General features: G+C 38.4%; 1 protein-coding gene across 16 annotated transcripts in view; it reads right to left on the reverse strand.

Moving 5' to 3' along the window:
* mecom (MDS1 and EVI1 complex locus) overlaps positions 1 to 26,345 on the reverse strand; it is a 252,071-nt gene that overhangs the window by 34,898 nt on the left and 190,828 nt on the right. Inside the window, exon 1 of one of the 16 annotated variants that reach the window (XM_048161027.1) lies at positions 618 to 2,146. The exons of the other annotated variants lie outside the window; for them this stretch is intronic. The gene's annotated coding sequence lies outside the window, so the exon portion shown is untranslated. Of the gene's footprint in view, positions 1 to 617; positions 2,147 to 26,345 lie in introns of those variants that run through there. 16 annotated transcript variants of the gene reach the window in all.

The raw sequence follows: 26,345 nt of genomic DNA on the forward strand, positions 1-26,345 counted from the left end.
AAAATACTATTGGAGCAAACAATTTGGGTTAAAATAAATAAATAAATAAATACAAATGTCAGAAAATATACAGGCTATGTAGAAAAAGTGCATTAAATTGACTGTTTAAAATAATGTGCTTTTTGTAGAAAAAGAAAAACTTTTTTTTTTTTATTGCACTCTGAACTCGTAAAACTAGAAACATTTGTCCAGTTGTAATTCGGTTTTTATTTTCCATTGTCTTGTGATGAGAACACATCTGCGGCTTTCATTGAACAAAATTCGTTTCACTCGAAAAACGATTAACACAATTGTTAAAAACAAAAATAAAACGTGAAATATCGCTGAGAACATAATTTACTCGAATGCTAATATTGAAAGGGAATAAAAGTCAAAAAAATGTTACTTAGAAAAACTAAATAGGCTACTACAAAAGTACAAAACGTGAAGACGAAGGGAAAAAGCTATAGAGATCTTAGCACTGTATTTAAGAGCTAGGCTTCAGAGAAAAGAACCAAAGCCCTTCGTTTCGATACAATTAAACAAGTTCAAAGGTGAAGGATGAATGGACTTTTATTTGACCATTAATTCGCGGCTTGTCAGAGAGAAACATTGATATAAGGACATAAACCGCCTACCTTACGGAAATCTCACTGGGAAGAATGAATCAATGAAACGGCACCAAAAAACTCACAACAGCCCCGAAAGAAGCTCGTACGCGAGCGTTGTGTTTTGCGGCATGTAGCTATCCCGTGTCTCTCGCTGAAGATAAAAAAACCAAAACGTCGTCTCTCTCCTCTCGTTTTGCTCTTATCAAGAAGACGACACGCTAAATTTCCCCGCGGACAAAAACTTTGTCCAACTTCAGTCCGTTCTTCCACGAAGCATGCGGTTGAAAGTCCCCAGGTGTCGAATTTTCTGACTGGAGGTTTTATTCACTGTCCCTCTTCCTGGCATCGGATCGCGAGCGCAAGAGTGTGAAAAAGAAACAGTGACGGCGGGGATCGTCCACCTTGAGTGATCCGAACGTGTAGGAGTGTCTCCCTCTGTCCCGTTCAAGTGGATCCTCTCTTGTCCCATGCGAGGGAGATGCGCTGAGGAGGAGGAGGATGAGGAGGAGGAGGAGGGGGGACCTGTCTCGCGTGTCCACCGGTCGGAAGTTGCGCGAGTCTCCCCCACGTTCGCGGAGAGGCGAGGTCAGCGCGAGGTCGGGACGGGGCTGCTCGTGGATAGACCTGAATTTAACCGCTTTGATGAAGCCATCCAGTAATCATGAAATCAGCGGCGTTTTTTTGCTCGCGCGGGGGGACACGAAAACGAGGGAGGCTCGTGCAAGTGAAAGTGCACTGAGGTGTAACTCTGTTCGATTGTTTTCTTTAAAACTAAACGACTTATGACTAACATTACGACTAATTTAAGAACTAACATTTATGTTTAGCTTTAGTAAACGCATATAGTGCTACTTTAACTCTTTAAATAATAGCCTACTTTTATTCTTCTTTTTCCTCTCATACACCTGCTCCTAGACAGTTCACGCGCCCACGAAAATTCCTCTCCCATCTCTTCTCACATACAAAACAATAGTCTTTATTTCACGATTTAAAAACAACAACAACATATGGACAAGCTCCTTTGTGAGAAGGAAAATTAATTTCCTATCTTTTCAACAGCATCTCCGTGACATTAAATGCGTTTTCGTGCAATAAAGAAATTATATTCACCTTTTGTTTTTGCATTTTTAAATCTAGCGAATTACTTAAACGGTTCATCAAGTGGTTTAGCAAATTAACACTCTTTTTTTTTAATCAACCATTCCCCTTTATCTGGGTTCTGGAGTTTCTAACAACCTTAAAAAGTTCATCAGATTTTCAAGAGTGAGAAAAGAGACTTGTTCTCGGAGTCCAGCGCATGTCCATTGACTGGACTCTAATGACTCTGATGAAGATGAATATGTCTCCCTGGCCTATCTTTGACATTGAACTCAAGGTCCAGATAATGTCCATTGTTAAATGAAATCGCAGGGCAGACGCGGAGGAAGGACAGGAAAAATCATGTGTAAATACGGCGGACCTCGCCAAAGATTCCCATACACCCGCGCTCCTTGAGAACCGCAAAGAAACCCCGGTCCGCCGCGCATCGATTTCCTGCCATTCCTCGACTTGTCCATTGTTGGAAGCCTTTTTAATTTAGCCATAAATTGGGAAAGCTCAAGCTATGAGCTGTTCTATTTTCTCCCTGTCAGGATGAGGGATTTGGTTTATGATGCATTGTGTATTAAATACAAGTAATCTGGGAAAGTGATTGCCTGGCCTCGCCGGGGTCTGATGGAGGCTGGTGATAGAGGCTCCTCAGCTGAATTGTTCTGAAAAGGAGGAAGCGATAGCAGATAAACAAAAGGGCCGGTGGTATCTGTACCAAGCCAGGGGTAACACGGGGTAAGAGAGCCCACGGGGCAGGGGCAACTCCTGAATCGTCGCTTCTCGCCCGTCCCGGTAGATGGCGTAGTGAGCTGAGTTAAAACTGGGGAGGAAAACTTTCCGCTTTCCTCAGGAATGAAGTTGCATTTTTTGCATTGGTGACACGTTGTTTAATGTCATATGTGTAGGAAAAACCTGCAGGCAGTATTTGAATGGGCACAAATGTTTAATTCGATAGATTCGTGGAGTCGAGAGACTGTATTATTTAGAGAACTGCCCGCCTTTCGCTCGCGCTCTCTCTCTCTCTCCCTCTCTCTGGAGGGAAGCGCATCAGTCAAGCGCGGAGCTGTGGAGCTACCGAGACCGGGAGTCATTTCTTTTCACGGCTGCGAAATTGCTGCACACAACGCCGTACACATTAAGGCGTCAAATTGCTAGATGGAACATGAAAGATTCAGTTGTATTGCCTCCAAATAGAAAATCGCCCGAACGACCTACAATGCAACTCGACGCTTAACTATGATTGAATCCAATAAAACTGAATTTAATCCGACCTATAATGAATTTATTAAATAAAAGCACTATCATTTAGATAGTAGATTTTTTTGTTTTGTTTGGGTGTTTGTTACAGCTGACTGCATATGGGCCAATGACAAATAGCTGATGATATTAAAGAAATCCTTAAAAAAATCAAGTTTAAAACGTGCCAAGTAAACAACAAGCAAACAAGTAAAATGTACTAAAAAATAGGTCATGAATCATGTTTTTGTGTTCAATTTGACCTAAACAAAACGTACATTTTCATTTAAAAAAAGGTGATATTAAAAATGAACTTCATGGACGCACGTCAAAAAGTGGTCCTCTGTTTTTATGGTTTTCTTGTCACAAGACAACAAAATGGCTTCCTGCACGTTGGATACGCCACTTGTTTCATTTGATGTATAGGCTACATTTTAACTACATTTTAACTATTAATAACATTTGAAAACAAAAATGTTATACTGATAAGGCTATTTTTAAATAAAAAGTAACTGATTGTTCCAAGCTACTTAGCTATGCCAACAATTATTTTGTTTTTCAAGATTTTCATCATTTTAGCCTCAACATTTTTCTCCGGACAACTACACAACATAACACTTTTGCCTTTTTAAGCATATTGTCTGTATGAATTTCATTATTTTTTTAATGTGTTTTTGATCGACCTAATAGATCAGGAAGAGACCCACACTGTGACGATTACAATAACTAGCCTAGCAAAACATGTTTGTTGTGTTTGGAGGATTTCATAAAATTTTAAACGTTTTGGCGTTTTATATGTATTAATAAACACTTTGAACAGAATAACAAATATTTTTTTTTGTTGAGAAAATGCTTTCAAGTTGTGACAAAATCTTTCTCTGACTACACTTGTTTTTATTTGTTTGTTTGTTTTGGAATACTTTAAAGCCGCATCTTGTATTTTGTTTCGCTACATAAAACCTGTATGCTAAAGTTTGGGTGCAGCCAATGCTTTTGTCGTCCCCCTCCTCTCAAGACGCAATCCTTTGGCAGGCAGGCAGCGCTGCAGCTCGGTTTTGTTTATTTGCAGTGGACTAGCGCTAGACTGCGCGCATTAAGCCGTTAGCTAAAAGTTGTGCGGAGGGGAATCCCAGATGGGCGAGAAACTGACGCCGAGAAGGAGCTGCTCCCCGCGGTCTCCCTCGGCCCTGGAGCCGCGCTCTAATGGAAACACTGTGTACGAGATGCATTCCTGCACATCCTAACGGGAAAGAGGGGAGGGAAAGAAAAGGAAAATATCGCAGCCAAATCCACATGAAATAGTTCAACCATTCATCGAGATAGACCTCCCATTGACAGGAGCGAAAAGCTGCATTAAGCTTGCACCGCGCCTCCCTGCAGACGCTGGACTCCACAACCAGCTATTAATTTAAAGTGCGGGGCCACTCAATCAATGGGCTCAACCAAAACTCATTTAAAACTGCTCCAACCGACCAATTTAGAGCCCGGGGCTGAGACTCCTTACCACTTAGTCATCTTTTGTTTGCCTCTAATAGCTTGAAAATCTAATGAAAAAAAGCTATATAATGTTCTTAAAGGTGGCTAGATGAGCTTCATAAATTTTAAATAGCTACTAAACATAACAAGAACAACGTCATCACCAACAACATTAATAACATTTTGCACAATGAATATTTAAGGGTCAATAATCAAATAAATAAATAAAAATACAATTCATATGGACGTAAAGTAAAAAAAAAATGTGTAGGTGATGTAACTGTTTGGACACTGTAAAAAGGGGGAAAAGTCTCATTAAAATGCTGAAATTCTTCAAAGAAGAATGATTGACATTATTTGTTGTAATCTTTTATTATTAATTCTTAAAAAGTTTGTTTATGCCCACATCAAAGTGTGAAGCATCCAACTGCAGGAAGCCATGTTGAATGTCATGTGACAAGAAAACCCTAACACAGAGAGGAGCTGTTTGACTGCATGTCAAAGTCATTAAGTTTTTAGTAATATTGCATTCTGACCTTTTTATGAAAAGGTTTTGTTCATGTCAAAAGGATTAACCTTAAGAAAACAACTTGATATTTAGGCCTATGACTCAAAATTGCCAAGAAAAATATATTTGAAATACTTAAAACACATGCATTCAGATTGCAAGGAAAGTATTATAGTATTTTTTTTTACACCATTTGACATTTCAAAATCAATCAATAAATCAAGATTTTTGATGAAAGTGGTATAAATGTTTTTCTAAAATGTATGAAACAAAAATGGATACAAATATTACATTTTTTTTTTCAGTTTTTGCATTTTTCTTTAGCAAAAAAACGCAAAATAATTAGCATAAAAATGAACAAACAAATCAAATCAAGTCAAAAATTCACAAGATTAAACGTATTAAACGTGGCACATCTGTCAGTGCAATTCTGCACATTTTGACATTTAAAAAAATATTGCATGTGTGGCACACAAAACTGCCACTCTTCTCCATCTGTATCCCTAAATAAAACACTCTTGAGGGGCTTTGAGAGCTCTCTTTCCTAACACCAACCAATTACCATTAAAAGAGAAGGGAGGAAATGAAAGTGGAAAAATGTAAATAAAAAATTTCCTCGGATCTGGAAGTAGGCCCGTAGAGCGTGCGTTAATCTCCACCTCGGTAATTTGGTTCTCTGAGAGAGGTACCGCATCCCCGCTGCTGCGCCCTGCGTGCCATAAATCACAGCTTTATGTGGACGGGGTCAGAGCGCCCCCCCTCCTCCGAGGTGCCCTGGCTTAGTCCGTCGCGCCTGCGCCGTGTTTACCCTCTCACCCGGTCCCTGGCTCGCTTCTAATTATTTCAGATTATTTTCATTCGCCAGGGTCACAGAGAAAGAGAGAGAGCGTGTTTCTGCCGTCTATTTCAGGAGTGAGCCCTCTGCGTTGTGTTGAATTAGTACCCCATCATCTTGGCCCCGTCTGTGCAGTCTCACCCGTCGCGGCCCCCGTGGGCCCAGGGGCCCGGCTGTGTGACGAGGGGCCTATGTTTCATCTCCACGCACACAGCCAAGTGAAAACAAAACTGGCTGAGCTCCCAAAACTTCCACCTACATGCTGAATAATGACATAAAATGACATCTTGACATAAAACTGATTGTTTAAATGCAGTATGCACGACTTTATAGCAACATTATGCATTTTCAATTCATCATTAAGAACCGAAAAAGTCGCTGCGGTCTTCTCAGAAGGATTGGTTAGTACAAGCATAATTTATGTTTTGGATATGAAACGCGTTCGTGAAAGTGGCTGGATCCGTTGCGCCAGACCGTCGGGTGCGAAACAGATAGATTGTGTTCTCTGGCTAACATGAAGTTAATTGCTTTGACAGCGGGAATGACAAGACGTGACTCGGGCGCAATAACACAGGCTGGCCTAAAACAGAACCAGTAGTCTGCAGTACAATGCGCTATTCAAACCGTGAGACTTATAGGGGCCACGGGGGGATCCGTTTTTTTTTTTTTTTTCTTCTCAAAAAACATAGGTGGGAAGTGCTGGACTTGTATTCACACCGCTGATTTTCGGGGTTGAGAAGTCTCTCTCCTGAAGTGTGGCCTCAGGCACCGCGCGGCACACGGCCGACCGTTGGAATGTGCCACCTCGGGGGGAGGGGGAAAAGAGGGGTTTATGATACGGGGCTGCGGTAATCACAGGTACTTCCCTTTCGTTTCCACATACACAGCCCACACTGTATGCCGGCCGTGGGGTGCGATAAAGTCCGCAGCGTGTCAGAGGTAACGTTTTTAAAACATAAATTAGGCGAGGCTGGAGAAGGACGAGCATATCTAAAACGCAAAGGGACAAGCTGGAAATTTCAACTTCATTTACCACAGTAAAACACACACATATAGACATCTCAGGGCTTTGGAAGGTAATTAGAGCTTGTTATTGGACTCTGCAGGGAGAGCAAATTGCTGCTTAACCCTTCTGATATGCAATTTTCTAAAGCCTCTAACAATATCACAATCTACTACATAACTTCTGCCCTCTGATTGATAATTCATACTTTTTAGCAAGTGAAAGGCCTTTTAGTATAATTCTAAAAATGTCCACCTTCATATTGTCAATCTTTAATGATTTAATATATGATTTCATATATCAGGCTTTACAGGGTTAAAGGCCTGTAGATATCATCTTTAAAACTATTTTAATGCTAACATAGTAGAACGTACCACCTCTGGTCCGAGGCGGGGGTGTAGAACATTCATTACATTTATTGAGCTGTCGGAGAGCCTTTGATGTGTGATGCACTTGAGAGGGAACAGCGAGCTCTCCCGTATGGCGTGTCCAATTTAAAGCCTAATATTTAATATTTGAGAGATAGGCCTATCTGGTGTGCTTACCGGCAGAGGAACAGACACGCACACACACTCACATGCTCCTTCGTAATAAGAAATTAGATACCACAAAAAAGGCTCATTACATCCACAGGCCGTCGCTCGGTGTCTTAAACCGAGCGGGAAATGAAATTCCTGTGGAGCAACGGTGGCCATTAAAACAGTCAAGTCTACGTTTTAATAATCGCGCATGTAAGAGGCACTTAGCGTGCTACGCAATCTTTTCAATGCCACCTTTTAAACTGATGTCATTAGTGCTGGAAAAAGCCTTTAAAGGCTTAAAAGATTTCTTTCCTCCTCCTGCAAACGCAGGTGTTTCAGAGGCGACCTGGCGCACACGTGTTTCTGATGTGCTAGCAGGCGCGCAGCAGCTATCTTCATTGTGGCTTCACACCTTTTTAATTACGCGCAAGTCAAACAAGGTGACAAATCGCGAGCACTAAAAGATTGTTAAATAAAAGCCATTCTGTTTGTGTAATTTAGTCATTCGGCGTCTTAGAAATGGAATTTTGATATTTCAAACAGTGTTGGGGTAAGGCGTTACAAGTAACGCGAGTTATGTAATCAGATTACTTTTTTCAAGTAACTAGTGAAGTAATGCATTACTTTTAAATTTACAACAAAATATCTGAGTTACTTTTTCAAATAAGTAACGCAAGTTACTTTGTTTTCCCATTTATTCTTCTTCTGCAGCTCTCCTGTCCCCATATTGAGAGAAATCAGGCAGAGGCGTAAGTTGTGTGCGTTATGTGAACATGATGCTTATAGACAGGGGTGGACATAACTTTTTTGGTCTGGTTCTCAAGGGAGCACCTGGAGATGTTATTTGGTACTCACACTTTACGCAACACGCTTATCCCTAAAAGCTGTCCTCATCACTTTCCTCCTGACTGCTCTCCTCACTATCTTCTTTTTTACTAACATTAATGACACAGACAACAGCAAGAATATTAGGCATAGACAGTAAAAGAAATGGACACAGCGACCCCATTGGAACTCAATTGAGACAAGTGAAGCCCATTTTTAGCGATTTTTAGCACTTCCGTTTCTGACGCGCAGACTCAAACTAAGCTTGATGACGTCAGCAACCTGTCTGACAGATGTAAATCTTCTAGTAGCTGTGCGTGCAAACTGCCATCGTTAATCTTGCAGAGACGGCGAGCTTGAGCGGGGAGTTCTTTGGCGTGAGTGAGCAGGAGCAAGTATTCTGATTAATTATTTTGTATAGTATTTTAAAATGTAACGCCAGTACGCCATATTAAGTTAATGCATACTATTGCCTGCGAGCTTCTCCTCCTGTCTGTACGGTAATTTCTCTACTGTGCGACAGAGAGTCGAGTGGTTATGACGCAATCGTTAGCCTATTTTTACAAAAACTGTTTCTACGGGGCCATAATGTAACATAGAAGGTAATGGAGCCCTTTATACATTGTCGTGTATCTTTAGAAATAAATAATGGACAAATGGAGTCTTTAAACGCCTCAGATGTAAAGTTATTCGCTGTCAAAGTGACGCCAAAATGAATGGGAGTCAATGGGATGCTAACGCAAGTGAAGTTCTGCTACAAGATGGCGGCACGCGGCCGACTTCAACTTCCGGTCGACTTCCTTGGGCACTGATATTAGGCTGCTGTCACTTTAAGAAGGAAAGCACGGACCGAATAACTGACGCACATCCGGTTTCTTTCTCAACTGTTCACTTATGACATAACCAGGCGAATACTTGCCGGGACAGGTATTTTGACATCATTTTGTGTGTATGTAAACGCGAAAGAGGAATTAATTCGGTGTTCGAGCGCGCTCTCTCTCTCTCTCTGCATGTGCGCGTTTCGGGGGTGTGAGGCTGTACGCACAGTTAACAGCTCGCGAGTCCCGATTTTCGCCTCTTCTTCCGCTATTAAAATCGTTTGAATGTGTTAATTGGCGAGACAAAACACGTCCAAATGATAAACTTTCACTCTATGATGGTTAAATTTAGCAGTTAATACGCGTGCTGAACTGCTGGCAAAGACTATAGAATAACACAAGACGTGTCACTCGTATTGTTTTGAATGGGAGAAAGTGAAACGCGCAATATGGCGGAATAAGTCCCGCCTTCTAAATAAGAACCAATCGCTGACTGGTAAAGTCATCGCGTCACTGCAGCAGCCGTTAGAATCAACCGGTTTCTATAGAAACAGTCAGACGCGCGCCTCTGAAACATGGCAGAAGAGACGCGCATTTAGGTCTGTGCATGCGCATTAGCTTGATCCAGCCTAAAAAATATAGTTTTTTGTCATGATTCGAGCGTTTGGATAAAACATTTATAAGACAGCTGTTGTCAGATTTCATTGGTGATTTCAAATATGAAATTTAATCGTAAGGTTGGCGAACAGTTTTGGAGAATGTTTCCCCATTCAAAGAGATAGGACATGATGCCCAGGATGCCCGAGAGGCGTTTCAAAGATGGCCGCCGAGTGAAATGACTTGTCTTAAAGGGACTTTGACTGCTGGACCTTATCCGTACGGATCACGGATGAAACGCCATCCGTTGCACACCTAATAATTAAAGAACACACTTATCATCATGATTACTATCTTACCAGAGATGGAGAAAAATCCTACTCCAGTAAGTAAACTTGTTCTAAAAAATGTTGGTACTCAAAAGCGCTTCCCTTCATGTTTTCTGGTGTGCATCGTTTATTTTTACCGCGCATGCGCACCAGTTATGTTCAACCCTGCTTATAGACTAGTTCTACACTAAATGTGAACATACATTTACTCATTTACTTATTCTCCTGCGTCCTATTCATTCTGTATTCCAGAATGGCAGCATATCCGAAAGGCTTATTTGAGATGCATCCTCTACTATACAGGTATGAATTTGCATTTCCTTTAGCCTGAGGCTTATTCATTTCACTTTTGGTGTGAAAGGGCCTTTACATTTGCCTTTTTTAGAACTTTTTTATTGTTATAAAAAATAAACAGCTCAGCCCAGATGAGAAAAAATAATGCAAAAGTAACGGAACGCATTACTTTCCATAAAAAGTAACTAAGTAACTCAATATTGTAATGCATTACTTTTTAAAGTAACTTTTACCAGACTGAAGCAACTTATGTTTACTGGATAATCCATACATCATTTTTTTTTTTTCCAGAATCATTTGTTGATTCTGGAACAACATTCCAATCAACCAATCAGATTTGAGGGACACGTTTTCAGTTTATGTCAAATTTAGGCTTACTTTCCATAAAAACGCAATTAGTTACTTTTTTAAGGGAGTAACGCAATATTGTAATGCATTACTTTTTAAAGTAACTTTCCCCAACGCTGTCTTCAAAAAGCCAAATGGGTTTATGGGCTGATAATGTAAATCATAGCCTATTATTGTAATATTATGTTCTTTGAGTTCCTCTCACTTAGCTGTGATGCTCATTGTAGTCTTGAGGAAAAGAATAAAAGACCAATTTCCTCTTCAGGCCTGTGATCTTTTTCTCTGATTGGATTCCTATAGGCTTTTGCGCATGGGCGACTTTTACTGAGGACTTCTCCGAAGGCTATGTTTGAGAGTTTATCTAAGGAGCGTTTAAAAGGAAATGGACACCCTTTACTTTAATTACAAGCAGAACTAACCGAACGCAACATTTCAAAGGGGATAAAAAAGACAACTCGGCCTAATTAACTTGTCGTAGTGAGATTTGGTTACTCCTATTTACAGCTTCGCTGGTTTCCAGTAGCTTCAAAGGGGAGTGAAGTTAGAGTGGGTTTATATTTAACCCAGAGTAAAAGGCGCAAGACGCTAACACAAAAACTCACGCTTGGCCACATGTGTTTGCGTTTATGAGTTAGTTGTAAATTAAATGTATGCAGAAACACAAAAAGTCTTTCAGAAGACTTTAGTTTGCGCGTGTGTGCGTACCAGGAGCTGATTGACTTGTCAGACATAGGCGTCAATAGTGCAGGTTTATTCAATTCCAGCCCAATCATAGGAGGTGTCACATGCTTTTGGGCGGCGTGCGGGCACCGGGCAGGCCTGGCCTGATAAATCTGCTTTTATGAGGGCCAGTTATAGCTTTTATGGCTGAATGTTGGAGAGACTGATTCAGTGATCAATCATGTGTGTGTGTGTGAGCGAATAAGACAACGGTGAGCGACGCACACACACACACACACACACACACACACTCAGGTACAGGTGGATCGATGCTTATTGTGAGTTTGGGGTGATGGAACACTACTGGTATATGACTAGATCATCTCTCTCTCCCTCTTTATTTCCCTCCTTCGTCGCTCGTCATCTCTCCATCCCTCCAATATTTCACTCTTCCATCTTTTCTCTTGGCATAACTCTTCATTCATCTTTCATCGCATTCTCTACATTACTCACAATGCCAAAGCTCTTTCCTCGGCTCTTTCCTTACATCGCTCTCTCTCTAGTCTTCACTGTGATGATGTCCTAATGCAAGAGGCGTCAGCGAACTTTATATAAACACGCTCTCCTTACATAAACTAACATTGATGCATTTCTCTCCCTCTCTCTTGTGGATGAACAACATCTGTATCGCCATGAAATATCGATCGGTACAGAAATAGGCACACACTTGTACATGTACAAACACAATGACCACACCAAAGACGGTAGTTTCCCTAAAGTTGTCAGCAGACAGAGTTTGAAACAAAGGCCGAAGAGAGAGGGGCCCTGTAGACGGTGAGACAGGAAACGGCTACTGATTACACGCACATTCTCTTCTTATTAACACACACACTCACACACACACACACCCCGCTTTAGATCCCATCTTCAAAGCAGTGCACTCATATACATTTAAGGAAATGTTCTACCAGACACTTTAAAGGTGCCCTAGAATTAAAAGAAAATGAATTTACCTTTGCATAATTGAATAACAAGAGTTCAGTACATGGAAATGACATACAGTGAGTCTCAAACACCATTGTTTCCTCCTTCTTATATAATTCTCATTTGTTTAAAAGACCTCAGAAGAACAGGCGAAATCTCAACATAACACCGACTGTTACGCAACAGTCGGGATCATTAATATGTACGCCCACAATATTTGCATATGCCAGCTCCATGTTCAAGGCATTAGACAAGGGCAGCCAGTATTAATGTCTGGATCTGTGCACAGCTGAATCATCAGACTAGGTAAGCAAGCAAGAACAACAGCGAAAAATGGCAGATGGAGCAATAATAACTGACATGATCCATGATATCATGATATTTTTAGTGATATTTGTAAATTGTCTTTCTAAATGTTTCGTTAGCATGTTGCTAATGTACTGTTAAATGTGGTTAAAGTTACCATCGTTTCTTACTGTATTCACGGAGACAAGACTGTCGTTATTTTCAATTTTTTAAACACTTGCAGCCTGTATAATGCATAAACACAACTTCATTTCTTTATAAATCTCTCCAACAGTGTGTAATGTTAGCTTTAGCCACAGGAGCACTATCAAACTAATTCAGAATCAAATGTAAACATCCAAATAAATACTATACTTACGCGATTAGACATGCTGCATGACGAACACTTTGTAAAGATCCATTTTGAGGGTTATATTAGCTGTGCGAACTTTGTTTATGCTGTTCAAAGGCAAGCGCGAGCTCCGTGGGCGGGGAGCGTGAGCATTTAAAGGGGCCGCAGCCTGAAATCGGTGCATATTTAATTATGCCCCAAAATAGGCAGTTAAAAAATGAATTAAAAAAAAAATCTATGGGGTATTTTGAGCTGAAACTTCACAGACACATTCAGGAAACACCTTAGACTTATATTACATCTTTTGAAAACGCGTTCTACGCCACCTTTAATAGCTTGAAAATCTTATACAGCCAATAACAGTTTATTAGTATTCATTACTAGAGGTGTTAATCGTCAGAAAATAGACGATTCTCATTTCACTTAACATTCTGGTTTCTTAATTAATGTATTACATAGTAGTACTTTTAAATACAATATTATGAAATATTATTGAATATTATGAATCTTACGAAGATTAAAAAAATCTTAATGAAAAGTTATTTTAAAACAGTAAAAATATTATAATATTTTGTTTAAATAGTATATATAAGTATAATATTTATAATATAATATTACATAATATAATAATATTTTAAATAAATGTTGTATTTTAATATATTTTAAAATGTAATTTATTTGTGTACTGTCAAAGCTGATTTTTTTAATGAACTACCCAAAAGTTCCCTTCTACAGTCAGATTTTTTTTATGTTTATTAGAACAAAATCGCCCTGCAATAAGCAAACACCAAAGTACAGGACACCTACCACAAGCCAAAGTGCACACGCCTCCAAAAATATCTCATAAATATCCATAAATTTCCTGGTGTTAAGCTTCCCTTCACCCCGAAAGCCTAAATCTGTCAAAACGTAAATCACATCAGTTATACAGAGACCCCTGCACTCCCCTCTCCTTCTTTCCATGTCTCTATCTGGAGTAATCCCCTCCTCCATCTGTTTATAAAGAGTGAAAGTTGGTGATTATGAAGACGAGGAGAGTGTGTACACAGAGCGCTGCGGCTCCACAGATGAGCTCGCACTAAATATCTGTTTGTTTGACAAGAGAGCTGTAGTCTTGCTTTTATCTGTCCCACTCTTTCCTTCACTCCATCGCCCTCTTCTTTTTCACTTTCTTGAGTTCCCGACTTCCCATTTTTCCTTCAATCTCTCCTCCAAGTATTATGACTCTAGTTCTTTACTTCTTTGTACTTCCTTTTTACATTCTTGATTGTCCTCTTTCCTTCCTCACTTCTTTTGTCTTCTTTCCTTTTAGACTTACCGTGTTAATTCTTCCTCTCATACTTTTTTCTTTCCTTCATTTCTTTTCTTGTCTTCCTTACTTCCATTCTTTCCATGCTTCCTTTTTCTTTCAATCCTTCTTTCCATTCTTTCTTTCTCCCTTCCTTTCTTCAGGGAAGTTCATTCCATCCTTCCTTTTTTCTTCCTTTCTTGCTTACTTCTTTCCCACTCCCTTTAATTTCTTTTCTTGCTTCCTTTTCTTTCTCTCTTCCTTTTTTCTTTCCTTCCATATATCTTTCCTTATTTCCTGTCTTGCTTCCTACTTCACTCTTTTTCTTTCTTTCTTCTTTTTTGCCTCCTTTTTCTCTCTCCCTTCCTCCATTCAATCTGTACTTCCTTTCTTCTTTTGTTACTGTCTTACTTTTTTCCTTCCTCCTTCCCTCCTTTTCTTTCTTTCTTCCTTCTTTCCTTGCTTCCCCGCTTCCCTTTTCCTTCCTTCCTTCCTTCCTTCCTTCCTTCCTTCCTCGCTTCCCTTTTCCTTCCTTTCTTCCTTCGTTGCTTCAGGTAAGTTCATTCCATCCTTCTGTACTTCCTTTTTCTGAAGTACTTCTCTCAGTTCTTTCCTTTTTCTTTCATTCACCTTTCTTTCTTCTTAATTTTTTCCTTCCTCCTTGCTTACTTTTTTCTGAACTCCCTTTAACTTCTTTCCTTGCCTCTTTTTCTTTCTGCCATCCTTCCTGTGATCTTTCCTTCCATACTCCCCCCTTCTTTCCTAACTGCCTTGGTTCTTTCCTTCCTCCACTCCTTTCATTTCTTTCTTCTTTTCTTGCCTCCTCATTTCCATTTCCTTCCTTCCTTCCTTCCTTCCTTTTTTCCTTCCAGGAAGTTCATTCCATCCTTCCAAACTTCCCTTTTCTTCCTTCATTCATCTTTCCTTTCTTTTTCCTTTTTCCCTTCCTTCCTTGCTTACTTCTTTCCAAACTCCCTTTATCTTCTGTCCTGGCCTCCTTTTTCTTTCTCCTTCCATACTTCCTCCCTTCTTTCCTAACAGCCTTGCTTCTTTCCTTCCTACTTCATTCCTTTTCTTTCTTCTTTCCTTGCCTACTTTTTCTCTCTCCCTTCTCTTCCTTCCTTCCTTATTCCTTCCCTTACTGTCTTTCCTTCCTCCTTCACTCCTTTTCTTTCTTCCTTGTTTCCTTGCTTCCTCACTCCCCTTTTCCTCCCTTTCTTTCTTTCACAGGTTCTAAAAGAATAGCAGCAACACACATGGATGAATCTGGAACTAGGGCTCATGTTTATGATGTCATAATAAAGAGGAGAGGTTAATAAAGCGGTGTGTGTTTGGCTGAGGACCGCTGCACTCGGGGGCAGCTGTGAGGTGTGTGAGGGTTGGCTCATGTTTATGATGTACTTATGTCTCCTGGTCGCAGGTTTATGATGTATGCTGCAGCTGTACAGAGCTTTAAAGTTTACCGCAGGCTTTAAGACCAGGTGTTATGTGGTCAAAAGGGAGAAAAAATATTGTGTTTGGATTGCGTCTGTATAAAATACGAATGTGTGTCAGTGTGTAGGTGTGTGTGTGTGTGTGTGAATGCATACGTGGATTTAATGATAGTACTTATGGGTTTCCCTAACAGCAAAAGCAAGAGGGGGTAAAACCAAGAGAGGGATTGTCTATTCATTGGAGAAAATGAAGGTTTAATTGCTAAAATATTTAACAGTAAACACTTAAAGACAAAATTAAATGGCATTCTGAACACATTTAACTTCTGATTTTCACCTGACAGATGACAAAACAGTATCTAAAAACAGAAAAAAAGTACCTTGTATGCTATAAAAAGTTTGCCCTAAAAGTTTGGGGCCTATAAGATTTTTAAAAGTCTTTTATGCATTTATTTGATCAAAAATACAGTAAAAAACAGTAATATTGTGAAATATTATTACTGTTTAAAATAACTGTTTTCTACGGAAGAGGATTAGGGCCAAGTAATAATAAAAAAAAATAAAACCATCTCGAGATTAAAGTTGTTAAATTTCGAGAAAAAACTCTTTAAATTTCGACAAAAAATTCGAAATAAAATGTTGAGAATAAACTCGTTAAATTTCGAGAAAAAGGTCAAGATAAAATGTTGAGAATAAAGTCATTAAATTACGAACTTGTTCTCATAATCTAACGACTTTTTTTTCTCGTAATTTAATGTCATTATTCTCAACATTTTATCTCGACTTTTTTAATTGCTTGAATATTTAACGACACTTTTTTTTCTCGTAATTTAAAAACAGAAAAAAAGTACCTTGTATGCTATAAAAAGTTTGCCCTAAAAGTTTGGGGCCTATAAGATTTTTAAAAGTCTTTTATGCATTTATTTGATCAAAAATACAGTAAAAAAACAGTAATATTGTGAAATATTATTACTGTTTAAAATAACTGTTTTCTACGGAAGAGGATTAGGGCCAAGTAATAATAAAAAAAAATAAAACCATCTTGAGATTAAAGTTGTTAAATTTCGAGAAAAAACTCTTTAAATTTCGACAAAAAATTCGAAATAAAATGTTGAGAATAAACTCATTAAATTTCGAGAAAAAGGTCAAGATAAAATGTTGAGAATAAAGTCATTAAATTACGAACTTGTTCTCATAATCTAACGACTTTTTTTTCTCGTAATTTAATGTCATTATTCTCAACATTTTATCTCGACTTTTTTTTTGAAATTTAACGTGTTTTTTTCTCGTAATTTAACGAGTTTTTTCTCAACATTTTATCTCGACTTTTTTCTTGAAATTTAACGAGTTTTTTTCTCGTAATTTAACGAGTTTTTTCTCAACATTTTATCTCGACTTTTTTCTTGAAATTTAACAAGTTTTTTTCTCGTAATTTAATGAGTTTCTCAACATTTTATCTCGACCCTTTTCTAGAAATTTAACGAGTTTTTTCTCGTAATTTAATGACTTTATTCTCAATATTTTATCTCGAACCTTTTTCTCAAAATTTAACAAAATTTTTCTCGTAATTTAATGAATTTATTCTCAACATTTTATTTCGACTTTTTTCTCGAAATTAAATGAGTTTTTCCTCGAAATTTAGCAACTTTAATCTCGAGATGGTTTTATTTATTTTTTATTATTGCTTGGCCCTAATCCTCTTCCGTAGTTTTCTATTTTAATATGTTTAAGTGTAATTTATTCCTGTGATCAAAGCTGAATTTTCATCTCCAGTCTTCAGTGTCACATGACCCGTGAGAAATTTTTCTAATATTCTGATTTGCTGCTCAAGACATTATAAACATAAAGACTTTACTGTCATTTTTGATACATTTTTTGCTATTTTTATATATATATATATAATAAGCCCATTAACTCATTCAGAATATAAAAAAGGATCAATATTTCCTGGTATCTTTTAAATGGTCCAGTTTCATTCTATTAAACAAAGTAAAAACAAAGCAAATGTTGTCATTACTCTTTTAACACTCTCATATTCTCTCACTCTTTTTCACCCCTGCTTTACATTTTCAGGTCAGGGTTAACATCCAAGAACATTCCCTGCACCTGAACATACACTCTCACATATAAATACATGCTTACATGCATAATGAGGAAAACTGCAGTGGAATATTGTATGTCATTATGTGCATGTGAAGCCTGAGGCTGTCTGCGACACAGTGTGATGTGTGTGTCCAGCGCTTTTAGAGTGTAATCTAAGCGCTGATCAAATGCATGAGTGTGTGTGTGTGTGTGTGTGTGTGTGTGTGTGTGTGTAAGAGCTCTTAATAGAACCCTGTCGCAGGGCTGCCAGAGTGAGAAACAAGCAGGGTAATGGATGACTGGAACCTCAGCTCCCAGAATTCCCTCTGGTGACCCTCGCCGGCCAGCCATGCCGCCTACGGCAACTCCACATAAAAAGGGAAGCGGAGAGGAAAGGGAGAGAAAAAGAGAACGAAGGAGCGGGGGGAAAGAAAAAAAAGAGAGAAAATGTGAAATTGATGAGAATGAAAGAGAGAAACACAAGAGATATGTTGACAGTGAAATTACCGAAAGGCCTTAAAGCATGACACAAAAAAATAAAAAAAAACATTGAGAAAAAGGCAGTCAATGAGATACAAAAGGAGGAAAATAGTGAGTAAAGGAGATGATTTTTTGGGCTGGTAGTGTATGTGAGCATGTATGTGTTTATGTATGTGTGTCTGTGATTGATGACAGTGTGTGTTACTAAGAGGGGACCCATCACATGTGATCACATAAACACTTATTCAGTGTTTGTGGAGCTTGACGAGGCTGCGCACAGCTCTGTGTGTGTGTGTGATTGATGAGAGAGTGTGTCGGTAAGTGATCTTTGAGCCTGACATGGCCGAATGCTGCTTTGTGTCGTCACAGATATCACAAGAGCGAAAACACACACCATTAATCAAGCTTAATTAACCTTGCACACAAAACCCTTTCAGAAAACCTGAGCACAAGTCAGTTTTAAGAGTTTTAAGTACATTTCTAGGCAATATGTGCGTGTATGTGTATGTCATTTGGTCGGTTTGTTCGGGAAATGGACATCACTTTCTCCGTGTCTGTCTTCAATTTTCATTGGCTTTCTCTTGTTCTGGCAGTCTTATAGTGAAGGAAATTAACATGTTTCCAGCCAAATGTAGGTACTTTTTGCATTTGTAGTGATGGGCAATTAAAGAAGCAATATATAATTTCATATAATTAAAGAAGAATACAGTATATAAAAACATTAATGTGCATGTCTGATTGCCTGTTTTTGTCCAACGCAAAATTAAATTAGCTAGTAAAAATCTAAGTTGGAGGTAATTTTTGCACAAAACTGGGCAGCTTTGCATTGGCAAAATGTTTATTTCCCACTCTGATCATAACACTAAACATACAGCATGGATTTGCCAACCAAATGCCCACACAAGGATATTAAAACCTGAAATTAACTGTCAGGACAAGCAAACACTTAATAAACATACTAAATAATGAAAATGCTCAAATGTTTGTATGAGGGACAGATTTAAAGAGATGAAAATATCATTAGCTCAGCATAAAAACAATAGACGTGAAATGAAAGTCTCCGTCATACCTAAAGAATAACTATCTCATGTGCTTCTAACTCTCTGACCCCGTCTCGCTCCTTCTCCAATAGTTTTTTTTTTTATATCTCCACGGATGAGTTGATATCAAAATAACGATGAGCCATGGAGAAATGTAAAATTTTCATCTGGGGAGAGTGATCAGTAAATGATGCATGTAAATCCACATAATTAACTCAAATCCCTCAAACAGACCTCTTAAAGACATTACCATGCCCTACACACACACACACACACACACACACACACAAAACATCTATCACTGTTCACTCACAGGGTTGTCAGACACTCAATGTCGAGTCTGAGCATTCAGTAAGCAGCTGTTTTACAGAGAACAGAGTGTGAGAAAAAGCTCATCAGTGCATATTAAAGATGCCATATTGAGTCTTTTGAAATTATAATGTTAGTCAGGTTTCTTGCACCACAAAAGCCATAACTTTCTCCATCTCTCCATCTGACTTCTAGAATTAAATAGGGTGTTTTTGCTGCTGTATACCTTTAAGACATCTATATGTAAAAAGTGTGTTTTTTATAGTCTTCACCATTAAGTTTAAACATCTAATAATAAATTGTCATTATTAAAAGGCTCAGTTCACACAAAAATGAAATTCCACACCCGTAAGACCTTCATTCATCTTCGGAACACAAATTAAGATATTTTTGATGAAATAACAGAGCTTTCTGTTCTCCCACAGCAACATCATAACAAATTTCAAGGTCCAGAAAAGTAGAAAAGACATTGTTAAAATAGACTACAGTGGTTCAACCTTTAATGTTATGAAGCGACGAGAATACTTTTTGTGTGCAAAAAAAAAAAAAGACTTTCTTCTGTTCCCTCCTGTCATTCTCCTACACTGTTGAAATACATAGTGCAGTGTCAGAATGCCTGACTATTTTAACAATGTCTTTACTACCTTTTCGGCCCTTGAAATTTGTAATGACGTTGCTGTGTATAGGGAGATCAGAAAGCTCTCGGATTTCATCAAAAATATCTTAATTTGTGTTCCGAAGATGAACGAAAGTCATACGGGTTTGGAACGACACAAGGGTGAATTTTCATTTTTGGGTGAACTAATCCTTTAACGAATCCTTTAATCCTTTTTCGCATACAGACGACAACGTTGTCAAAATTATCCCTGTTCACACAGATCTGCGAAAACGACTAAAAACGCTGTATTATGCCGCCAGGCCAGTAGATGGCGATGTCACTTTGTAAAGAAACAATACACGCTTATAGACTGAACACATAATATGTATGCACATGACGTCACTGTTTTCACAAATTTGCATGAAAACGCAATTGTTTTCAAAAACTTGCACCTTGAAACCCATTTCCGCCATTGTTGTGTATAAACAGCCAAAAGTTTTCCATTTTTATTTGAAAGAGATGTTATGTAAACGGCTCATAAATCTGCACAAATGGCTGCAATTATGCTCTATAATTCAGACTTTTACAACTATTACAATAGCAGCATAATGCAGTTTATTTTGCAACATTGTTTAACTTACGGCACATTGTTCAATTCTGCAAATAACACTGAAGAAATTAAACCTGTTTGTTTACTTTCTGGTCAAAGTTTCCCTTCATCCAGAAGTAGCAAACCATGAATATAGCTACAATACATAATATGTGCATGAGGAATTTAATATATGTAATATATTAAAGCGGCTTTGGTGTTTCATGCTTTCTACAAAATAAAACCGGAAACCGAGGGTAACGCAGATATGACGCAATTGACAAACGACTCCCGGATATGTCCCACATTCTTGGTTGAAATCGCGATTTTCTCACGATTTACAAATAGTTGGAAGCATTTGGGATATTGTAAGTAGTCAAGTGAACACTGGCCTAGTGGTTTTTGGATATTTTACTGCAAAAATCTTACATATTGTGCCTTTAAAACACTTAGTCTGTTAACTTCTAAACAACCTTAAAAACATGCAGCGAGTAATTGGGATAACATTGTAATCAGTATACAAAATGCAACGGACTACAAGTTTTAATTTTTTTAAATAAATAAATTAGTTACACCCCTTTTATAGACCTGACGCCCATGGGTGCATCCCAACACATCTGTTATAAGGAGAACAGAGATCTACTTGGATCAGTTTAGGGATGTAATTTTCCCCCTGAGTGTCATGAAAATGAATTCTGGGCATCTGGAACAGGCTGATTGCTGTAGCTAGAAGGAAACAAAACCAACATCCATCCGGAGTGGGAAGCAGCTGAGCCCAGAGCTGAGATGCATGTAGAGGAGCAGAAATGATAGACACGCAGGTAAAAGACCAGCACGTGTGTGTGATCCATTTCACTGGACATGCACAAAAACCCCACAGATCCTGTTACTGCTCTGACAGCTTCTTTTTCCAGGCTAACTGTAGAGACTGGGACAGACAGGAGCTAGAGAGGAAACGGGGAGCAGAGAGAGAGAAAAACAGGCTGAGAAAAAGATAGAGGGAGGATGAAGGAGAGAGCTGCATTCCTGTGGTCTCAGCTGCAGCGCTGCAATGACTTAAATGCAACGTTGCTTCAACGCTGGCTGAAGTGGATGCTTTACAAAAGAAATAAAACTGCAGGGCATGTCTGCTATACCAATCACACACACACATAAACACAAACACATCTCTGCACAATGCTCAGTACCAAAACCTAGAGAGCTGCTTCCATAGGCAGCCTTTAAAGGGTTAGTTCACCCAAAAATGAAAATAATGTCATTTATTACTTACCTTCATGTCGTTCTACATCCATAAGACCTTCGTTCATCTTCCGAACACAATTTAAGATATTGTTGATGAAATCCGATGGCTCAGTGAGGCCTCTATTGAGACCAAAGCCATTCAAACTCTCAAGATCCATAAAGGTACTAAAAACATATTTGAATCAGTTCAGTGAGTTCAGTGGTTCAATCTTAATATTATAAAGCGATAAGAATACTTTTTGTGCTGCCAAAAAACAAAATAAAGACTTTTCAACAATATCTAGTGATGGCCGATTTCAAAACACTGCTTCAGAGCTTTATGAGTCGAATCAGTGAATCGGAGCACCAAAGTCACGTGACTTCAGCAGTTTAGCCGTTTGATAGGAGATCCGAATCACTAATTCGAAACAAAAGATTCGTAAAGCTCAGAAGCAGTGTTTTGAAATCGGCCCATATAGATATTGTTGAAAAGTCATTATTTTGTTTTTTGCCACACAAAAAGTATTCTTGTCGCTTTATAATATTAATATTGAACCACTGAACTCACATGAACTGATTTTTAGTAGCTTTATGGACATTGAGCGTTTGAATGGCTTTGCTCTCAACAGAGGCCTCACTGAGCCATCAGATTTCATCAAAAATATCTTAATTTGTGTTCTGAAGATGAATGAAGGTCTTATGGGTGTAAAACGATATAAGGGTGAGAAATAAATTACATTATTTTCATTTTTGGGTGAACTAACCCTTTAAGGCATCAAAGGTGCTTCAGATACAAATGCTGCTCAAAAAAGTAGGCAAAATAATTATGTTGACTTCTACAACTCCTTACAAAAAGTACTGTGGTGATACCATAGTACAGTGCTGGTATCAGATGGTAAAACCATGACTTGGGTAAAGTTGGTTTTATATTCGCACATTCAGACTTCTGATGAATTCAGACTTTCCAATAAATGTGCAATAAATTAATGTTTGCGAATTTTAAGCAGCGACATGATATTGACAACCAACAATTGTCAACTTACAACATTTTTCACAGTCGATCAAAATAGTTAAGTATTGTTTTAATGACATATTTACTTGTGAATGTCCACTGAATGTCCAATGTAGTGTGATTAACAAGGCTATTTATTACGGATGTCCGAATGTGCGAATATAAAACCAATTTTACCCAAGTAAAACCATGGTACTTCGAAGTACACCAGTTACTGAAATTCATGTACCATGGTATATTTTTAAAGGCACTTTCAAGAATACTATGGTGGTACATGTCCAAATGACCATATTATATTTCTAAAGTACCATGGTATATGTTCAAAATACCATAATAGTTAATAGTACAAATCTAAAATAGAACCACGGTACATGTCCAAAATACAGAGTACAAGTCGAAAATACCTGGTTGTGTATATATCAAAAACCGATAAACGCCATTAAAAAAATAAATTAAAAAAATGAACTAAGTGCTGTGCATTATTCTCCATATATAGCACGTTCTGTACCCTAAAGAAAAGCCGGTATTGTCCACTTTCAGGCATCGCAAGTTCACGTTTTACAGCAGAAGCCGACAAGCGCCCTTGTTGTTTGTGTACAGAAACCGATAAGTCCGTTTTAGCGAATCAGCGCGCAGTATTCAGGTCAGGTGACAAGGCTTCTAGTCACTTCAAAAAGACGCGCTAGCTGAGGGAAGTTCTGTCGAAGCTGACTAAAAGTGATCGAGGATTTATAATTTCCACTCCTGTAAGTCCTTGAACACCATACACGACTTACATGCTTAAACCTTGGTTGTTCTTTTGCGTGCGTTTGTGTGTGTGTGCGCGCGTACGTGCGTGGATGCGTGCGTGTGTGTGCGCGCGTGCGTGGATGTGGATGTGTGTGTGTGTGTGTGTGTGAGAGAGTGTACTTGTGTGCCGATCTGTTAGTGTGTGTATAGACCAATTTGGTGTTTGCAAACAGCGATGACGTTTTTTGTGGGCGGAGCCTAGCTGGTTGCAGAAAATGAAAGTTGAGTAGTAGAAGTCTATGGAAGCCACGAAATAAAAGAATAAAAAAAGTTAATTTCGAGTTTATATCTCACAATTCTGACTTTTATTTCTCGCAAATCTGAGTTTACATATCACATTTCTTACAAAATAAAACTTTTTTTTTTGTGAGATATACTCGTTATTCTGTCTTTTCTGAATTGCAATTTATCCCGCAATTCTGACTTTTCCCCCCTCAGAATTGTGAAATAAACTCACTATTGCGAGTTATAAAGTCCGAACTGGGAGTAATAAACACGCAAATGCAAGAGAAAAAAAAGTCAGAATTGTGAAATAAAAATTATTATGTTTAAAAGTTATCTATGTAAAATATTATAGGTTTAAATTATTTTAATTATAATTGTTTCATGCTGTATGTATGTATGTCCTCTGAACTGCATATGTGAATTTTATGTAGAGACTTACTGTTTACATCAAATTCCTGCTTTAATAGTAGACTAATCCTTGCAGGTGTCATCAGTGCAGTCTGTGAAACGTCTCTGTTTATCTTCAAATTACGTTTTCAACGATGGTTTTCTTTAAAAATGAAGACTATATTTTTTGCATTCCGATTCCAACATCCAGAGGCACAACAAAACATTTTTCTCTTATTCTGTGGATTTTTTCACATTTTTCTTCAATAGCTTCAACTATTTTTCTGCAACCAGTATGCGCGCGCAGCTGCAAGTGACGTAATTGTGACGTCTGCTCGAAAGTGGTCTGTGTGTGTGTGCGCGCGCACAGTGAGTGGATGGGTGTGTGTGTGCGCGTTTGTGTGCACACGTGTTTTTGAATGTGTTTTAAATGCAATTACAAAGCAATTACTTGGGTTTTGTTTAACTCTGAAACATGAAATGTGGAGTTATCTGCTTTTGCCAAAAAAACGACTGTTGGAGTTATCTGCTTTTGCTAAAAAACAAACTTTTAATATATATAAAAAACATACTTTCAATGAAATTTAATTTTTTAATTTACCTGTATTTTTTAGAGTTATTATTACTTAATCAAAACAACCCAACTGCAGTTTGATTGATATTACTTGGAATGCACAATAAAAAAACATGATTTGTGAGAATTAATAAAAATGGAGTTAACTGTTTTTGCAAATAAACTCTTCATATATAAACTACTACAAAAATGTTTGTTTTATATGTATTTTTGCTTATCAGTGCATCATGTTTCTCTCGAGTCACCTATATTGAAATCAGAACAAAGCTGCTGCCAAATCAGTCGCTTACACCTGTTAGGATGCTGCTTTAGAAGGTGGTAGGCAGCAAGAAAGCTCTCTAGGTTTTGGAACACAGCTCTGTTTTTATTCCATCTCTCCTCATCTATCCTTTAATTCCCTACATATTTCTCAAATTTCTCTTCTAGTCTTTCCATCGTTCAGCTCGTACCTATCAATTTCCTCAGTTCTTGTCTTGATATTTAAGGGAACTTTCCTCTCTCTCTCTCTCTCTCTCTCTGTCTATTGAAGAATGATGAGCCACACTGGTCTATATTGAGCTGTGTGTGTTTATGTGTGTATCTACTTTTAGAGACCTTCTAAAGCCCAGTCCATCCATCTTACAGACGACAGCGAGGGCAGAGTTTGGGTCAGAACATTCACTTCTCATCCTCTCATGAACTCACTCTCTCTCTCTTTTCTGTCTCATGTCATCTCTCTTTCTTCAAGCAAGCCTCGTTCCACAAAAGACCACGTGTTTAGGCAAACCTCATGTTTGGAACTTAAGCTTGTCATCAAGTTTGGATCTAAGTAATTGTTTCCTTTGCAAGCTAAAGTTGGCTTTGGACCGTTCCGCAGGCTTAATTTTTACTTCGTCTCAGAAATAGCACCGCAGAACTGCAGCTCATTAGTTAACAGACACCGCAGATGTTCGTTTTGGAAGTGGAGAGAATAGTTTTGTTGATTGCTGTTATCTATCAGATGACAGGAGTCAGATGTAAAAACACTGTAATCACGTTCAGAGGTTTCTAGACGGTGTCATCTGTGCTGCAGACACTGAACGGCATTACTTGGGTCCATTTGATAAAGATGTCTAGACAAATTGAACGTTACAAGTTACATTAGCTTTGAGGAACCAATTTTCTGACAAACGCACCCTGTTTCCACCTGGTATTAAGATGCATTTTGGTCGATCGGATCACAAGTGGACGACGCTAAATACTGGTGTAAAATGTTTTGAGCTTGTCCACGTTCGACCACTTCCAGAGGTAGTCGAAAACACATTTGACCGGATTGTGTTCGTAGCGGAAACGCTCATGTGGTTGAATGGGTTCGAAAAGCCACAAAAGACCATCTACTCTCCGCCTATTTAAACTTTGTCAGCTGAAGACGAAAAATGTAATAAGCACAATGTTCCTTACCATTACTGATTTCTAACACACGCTCACTGCGTATGGTGTGGTCTTGCGGCTATCGGAGCAGAAACGAAAGCTGCTGCTCTCCGTATGTTTTTCCGTTATCTCCGGACGCATTCATATGTAAATTGCGCGAGCTTATTTTGTTCATTAGA

Source organism: Megalobrama amblycephala, linkage group LG16 (assembly GCF_018812025.1).
Source record: "Megalobrama amblycephala isolate DHTTF-2021 linkage group LG16, ASM1881202v1, whole genome shotgun sequence".
NCBI lineage: Eukaryota > Metazoa > Chordata > Actinopteri > Cypriniformes > Xenocyprididae > Megalobrama > Megalobrama amblycephala.